We start from the raw sequence: 6,407 nt of genomic DNA, 5'->3' as shown, positions 1-6,407 counted from the left end.
GTGCAAAACAAACATCGTTTATGTCTGGTTGTCCATACCAATATTTACTATTAAAGAAATCTCCAGTGTTGTAGATATTTACAGAATAACATTTTTTTGTATTTATTTTGCACACACCGTTTTTATAGGCCCAACACACATTTCCACCTGCAGTGCAGAGCGATAGTAGCTCATCCACCAGAGGGCTCAGAGATAGAAACTAGGGAGATTATCAAAAAATGTCATCTGGATAGCGCATTGAAGTCCAATGTATGTTGTAGGCTACTTTGAGAAAGACGGGCTCAAAAGAGAGTTCATTTAACTGTTTACAATGCGGATATTGAGTTTAAAATTCGAGCCATTGTTGATGCGCTCGTCTGTCCTGAGGCACACCGTTCCATTGAAAGAATACTATAGTATGGAACACCGTTTTGGTTTTTGCATGTCAAAAAAGATACGTCATAAGCTTTTAATTTGGCACTTCAAATAACACAGTTCTAATATAGAATGTTGTGTGTTCTGAATTTGCACGTGCAAGCCAAGCGCAACCACTACTATCAGTAACACTGTCAAAGCTGTACAAAAAAAGTCTGCAAACACCGGCCATGAACGATTTGTTTACAATACCGCGTTCGTTAACCGGGCATGTACACTAGATAGCGTTAAATTGCCGCTTATTGTGACTCGCTGGCAGCATTTTGACCGTGCGTCAAAAATTCAGCTTAGCAAGTTTGTATGAAGGTCTGATTATTAAATGAGTAAATAGTAATATCCTCTAAAACGCTCTGGTGACAAACTTTGCTACCCTGTTTCAAATTGTCCACATGGCTGGGAGAACCTATTCAAGTAAGTAAATACATTTCGAAAATGTTAAATGATGCATTATTAGCCTGCACTGTAGCTAGCTAGCTATCTAGCCAACTTCACATACTGTATAGATAGCTAGCTAAGTGAATTAAATATCATCAGCTACCTAACTTCATATTAGCTATCTTGATGTATTTATCACTGTAAAAAACAAACTCCAAATGCATTTGTAGGTAGCTAGCTAGCTTTCAGCCCGAACTGTCAAAGTAAGAAAGTAGGCTATTCTGGATAGGACAGGTACTTTTGTGTAGTTCCTGTCTCTAGATGTGAGGACGGAAATAATAGTAACATAACATTCAGTGCGTTGAAATGTGAGGTTTTCTGTTCTCAGATAAAGAGCTATGAAAGCCTGTCTACATATGAAGAGGTCCCAATGAAGAGCAGTGGTTCTCAGTGCTGGGGACTCAAAGGGGTGCACATTTTTGTTTTTGCCTTAGCACTGCACAGCTGATTCAAATGACCAACTCATCAAGCTTCAAGTGGTATTTATGTATTCATTTGTGATGCTATCCTTGAAATGATCCTGTAATTGTCACATGCTACACATGCATCTATCAATCCAATGTTATCATGATTTGTTATAAGGGATATTATACTTTAGTAATCCACAATGACCTGGTGATGTAAAAGTCTAATTACATTGTCTTCCATATTCCTACAGATACCTTGTAACAGGAGATTCCTTCAAAACGATTGCCTACAGTTAACATGTAGGGCACTGCAAGGTTGGGTGACCAGGGCCACCAGGGACTGCCTCCTGGAGGAATTCAGGTGTGTGAAGGCTACCTGTGTCCTGCATAACTTCATGAGGATGGACACGAGGACCAGGAGGGGATCTGCAGCTCGCCGCCATGTGCCAGAGGAGAAGTCTGCTGCTCTGCAGGATGTTTCAAGGATGGGGTCCAACAATGCAGCAAGAGAGAAGATCTTCACCTCCTACTTCTACTAAGAGGGTGCTGTTCCCTGACAACGCCATAGACTACACTATGCACAACCAAAGGCTCTTTTAAGAGCCATTCACATTGCAATAAGAGTATTCTTCCATTTACTTAGCTATGTAAACTGCAGTTATTCAATTCCCACTTTCTCTCCCTTTGATTTCTACTTCTCAGGTGAGGGTGCTGTTTAGGTAAGGGTGTGATGTCGGTACGAAAACAGGCTATTTTAAATCACCCATAATGAAAAAATGTAGAACAATTAGACACCCTATAACCCAAACACATGTATCAATCTGATTGATGAATTGTGTTGTGCAGTAAGCAGGCTCAGGTGTATAACTGGATCCTTCCACCTTCAAAAAATAGGCAAGGCCAACCATGGAGAATAGTAAGACACTTCATTATTTCTATAACTACGCTATATTGTTTTTCAGCATAAAGTACTCCGTAGCCACTTAGTGTGGACACCAGGTGAAGCCACACGTACAAATTCCTGTTGAACACTGTCTTTAACTACCTTATTTTCTCAATAAGTCTTTCTCCTTCACTTCACCCCTCTCTTCTTCCTAAATCCTCTAGGTTATATCAGCTGTGTAGGTGAACCCCTCCCGCATCTGACCTGGCTACATAGAGGGCATAGCATGGTGAGGTCACTTGGTCAGGTCAACAGGAAGTATTATTAAAGAGATGCTTTACATTGAAATAGAGATGCAGTAGTCCCAGAGTTAATTATCGAAGATCAGTTTTGCATTTCACTTCCTGATGATTGATGACTAACAATGTTTGAATAAAAAAATAAAAACAAGGTTTAAACATGCTCTCTCTGTCTCTCGTCTGCAAATATATTTTGACATGAGAGGATGCCAACCCCCAGTCCCATCATTGCCACCTTACCCGCTCTTAAGATAACCTTTGGGCCGACTAGAAACACTGTAATTTTGATGAACTGAGAGAATATTTGGGTAGCACTGATTCATTAATCATATGCTGCCTTCCCTGCTCTTACCTCTTTCCCTTTTATGCCTCTTCCTCGGTTTTTATAATGCACAACAGATGTGCATTGAAGTACAAATTGGATTTGTATTTATATTACAATTATAATATTTAATGTATGTATTTATAACACTTGGATAATGAACTACTTCTTTCAATAAAGCATTTCACATTCTCTACTGGTTGAAATTAAGTCTCTCATTTGATGAGAGACTTACTATACCTATACTATACCTATACCTATTCAGAAATACTATACCTATCCTGTGTTTATCAAATCAATGCAGATGAAGGGCATTAGATATTGAGATGAATGGGTTTTAGAGTATTTACATGATTCATAGAACATGTACTGTTTTATAAATTACAAATCAACCTTTAACTAGTTAAATCCTGTTTCTAGTCTTAGTTACAATGTGTAACCATTGATCTCCCAGAACCAAGATTGGTAAACACTGTTGAAGTGTTTAATTGTAATACATACATGTGTAACAGATGTGAAATGGCTAGCTAGTTAGCGGTGGTGCGCGCTAATAGCGTTTCAATCGGTTACGTCACTCGCTTCGAGACCTTGAAGTAGTGGTTCCCCTTGCTCTGCAAGGGCCGCGGCCTTTGTGGAGCGATGCTTTGTGGGTGACTGTTGTTGATGTGTGCAGAGGGTCCCTGGTTCGCGCGAGGGGACGTACTAAAGTTAAACTGTTACACATGCAGACACGCATCATTCAAAGAATGGATTTGATACTCCTGGTATTGGATATGACTGAAAAATAATCTTAGACATTCATACCTGAACTGCACCTTTATTTGCCAAGGTAGAGTACATGATCATTGAATATATGAAATATACAGGCTACAATGTGGGGATCTCATGCATGGTAATAACTACATGTATATACGACTTGCATCCTAACTAAATGCATGCTCTTCAACCGATCGCTGCCTGCACCTGCCCGCCCGTCCAACATCACTACTCTGGACGGTTCTGACTTAGAACATGTGGACAACTACAAATACCTAGGTGTCTGGTTAGACTGTAAACTCTCCTTCCAGACTGACATCAAACATCTCCAATCCAAAGTTAAATCTAGAATTGGCTTTCTATTTCGTGAAAAAGCATCCTTCACTCATGCTGCCAAACATACCCTTGTAAAACTGACCATCCTACCGATCCTCGACGTCATTTACAAAATAGCCTCCAATACCCTACTCAATAAATTGGATGCAGTCTTATCACAGTGCCATCCGTTTTGTCACCAAAGCCCCATATACTACCCACCACTGCGACCTGTACGCTCTCGTTGGCTGGCCCTCGCTTCATACTCGTCGCCAAACCCACTGGCTCCAGGTTATCTACAAGACCCTGCTAGGTAAAGTCCCCCCTTATCTCAGCTCGCTGGTCACCATAGCAGCACCTACCCGTAGCACGCGCTCCAGCAGGTATATCTCTCTGGTCACCCCCAAAACCAATTCTTCCTTTGGCCACCTCTCCTTCCAGTTCTCTGCTGCCAATGACTGGAATGAACTATAAAAATCTCTGAAACTGGAAACACTTATCTCCCTCACTAGCTTTAAGCACCAGCTGTCAGAGCAACTCACAGATTACTGCACCAGTACATAGCCCATCTATAATTTAGCCCAAACAACTACCTCTCCCCCTATGGTATTTATTTATTTGTTTTGCTCCTTTGCACCTCATTATTTCTATCTCTACTTTGCACATTCTTCCACTGCAAATCTACCATTCCAGTGTTTTACTTGCTATATTGTATTTACTTCGCCACCGTGGCCTTTTTTTTGCCTTTTACCTCCCTTATCTCACCTCATTTGCTCACATTGTATATAGACTTATTTTTCTACTGTATTATTGACTGTATGTTTGTTTTACTCCATGTGTAACTCTGTGTTGTTGTATGTGTCGAACTGCTTTGCTTTATCTTGGCCAGGTCGCAATTGTAAATGAGAACTTGTTCTCAACTTGCCTACCTGGTTAAATAAAGGTGAAATAAATCAAATCAAATCCTTGGCACAAAGTTATATTCTACTCTACATAGGCTTCATTAATGTCATTCAGACTGTTTTGAAGTTAATACAACTGGCTATGATAGCTGAGGTTCATAGCTTGGTTCTGAACAAATATGTATACCAAACGTTTGGGTCCATACAGAGATCGGCTAGATAGCTAGCTACACATCCATAGGCATATACAGGTATTTTTATCCTACACTGCACAATAAGCTAGAACGTAGCTAACTATCTCCATTGCATGGCAAATATCAGCAAGGCAAGCTGAACAAATTTTACATTCAATTTGCAGTAAATGCTTTAGCTAGTTACTAGATTCTTTACATCCACTGTTTCACAAGACGACAGCCTGGTTTGCTGGTTGTTTCAGGAGTCCCTAAAACAAACAACCATAATTACAATTTCATACTCATGTCACGACATAAAGCTAGCTGGCTAATGTTAGCTAGTCAGCTAGCTTGCTAAATCGCGATTTTCGTAAATTAACTTTATGATTTAAAAAAAAATATGCATAATCGTTTCTCTACATTAACTAACATATTCCTGTCAACTGTACATTTTTGGGATGATTCGTTAACGTTTCAATCACTTACATTTGCTTCCGTCCTAGTATTTTTGTCAGCCATCTTTGCTGAAGAAAGTCTCCAGCCTTGGGAGGCATAGCGTCAAATTCGTCATGGGACAAACCACTCGATATGATTGGTCATCGCCCAGTGGTCGCCTCTGGTGATTTGCATAAAGTTGGGTAAAGTTTAACTCTTTCACCGCCTCCCACGCCACCTTCGCACCGCCCAAAGGTCCCCCGCCCTCTACCCTTTCCTTCCATTGAAATTAATGGAAGCGGTGTTTGGGATAACTAGCTTTAGCTTGGTACCTAGCTAGCACCAATACAACCAGCCAGAAAACAATGACCAGTAGAAACTACAGTAATTTTCATTATTCTTAACAATGATTTAGGGATCCTTTGAAGTATTAGCTAGGTAGCCACTTGTTCGCCAATTGAAACTGAACTTAGGTTCATGAAAATAAATAGCTATCCAGCTACTTAACCATTTGGCCCAAAGCTAACGATATAAGCAGCCATGGGGCTCAACCAGACAGGGTAGTGTTGTGAAGCTAGCCACAATAAGGATTAGGCACAATGGTGTAATGTGCGGTTTGCCGTCAAAATAAAAGTACCTATTTGACAGTGATGCAGAAGGTTACAATTGGTGGAATAATGCAATGAAATGGGGTATCAGTCTACTCGGTGACACCCACACAACACAATTGTGAAAAGTTTATGCAAATAATAGCATTGTAGAGCTTATCGCAGGACTGTGACTGTGTGAAATCACCTCCCCAGTCAGCCTATTGTGTGTATTGACATTCATATTGCACTGTACAGCTTTACCTACAGATTGGAGATCAGTCTACTCAATACCCAAGATCTTTTTTCTCCAATGTCCTCAGAGTTATCAGACTCCAAAACGCAGTATTGTTTGTCCTCTGGTATATTGTTTAATACATATAGGTTGACAATAAATGTGACTCAATTCACAGTTGTTTCAGAGTCCGCAATGAGAGCTACGACGCTAATGTTCTCTGGGTGTCACGGAGTAGACTGAT

General features: G+C 40.3%; 2 long non-coding RNA genes across 2 annotated transcripts; one reads left to right on the top strand and one right to left on the bottom strand.

The window, feature by feature from the left end:
- The first annotated feature begins 212 nt into the window (after positions 1–212).
- LOC139539600 (uncharacterized) lies at positions 213–2,604 on the top strand. Its single transcript, XR_011667968.1, has 3 exons — positions 213–825; positions 1,178–1,328; positions 1,508–2,604. It is a non-coding gene; the product is annotated as an uncharacterized lncRNA (long non-coding RNA).
- Positions 2,605–3,561: 957 nt separating this feature from the next.
- On the bottom strand, positions 3,562–5,880 carry LOC139539599 (uncharacterized). The gene is made up of 2 exons (XR_011667967.1): positions 5,393–5,880; positions 3,562–5,175 (listed from the first exon to the last, which is right to left on the bottom strand). It is a non-coding gene; the product is annotated as an uncharacterized lncRNA (long non-coding RNA).
- Positions 5,881–6,407: the final 527 nt, after the last annotated feature.

Source organism: Salvelinus alpinus, chromosome 15 (genome assembly GCF_045679555.1).
Source record: "Salvelinus alpinus chromosome 15, SLU_Salpinus.1, whole genome shotgun sequence".
Classification (NCBI taxonomy): domain Eukaryota; kingdom Metazoa; phylum Chordata; class Actinopteri; order Salmoniformes; family Salmonidae; genus Salvelinus; species Salvelinus alpinus.
Note: the sequence above shows the minus strand (reverse complement) of the source record. Positions and strands in the feature narration are given on the sequence as shown.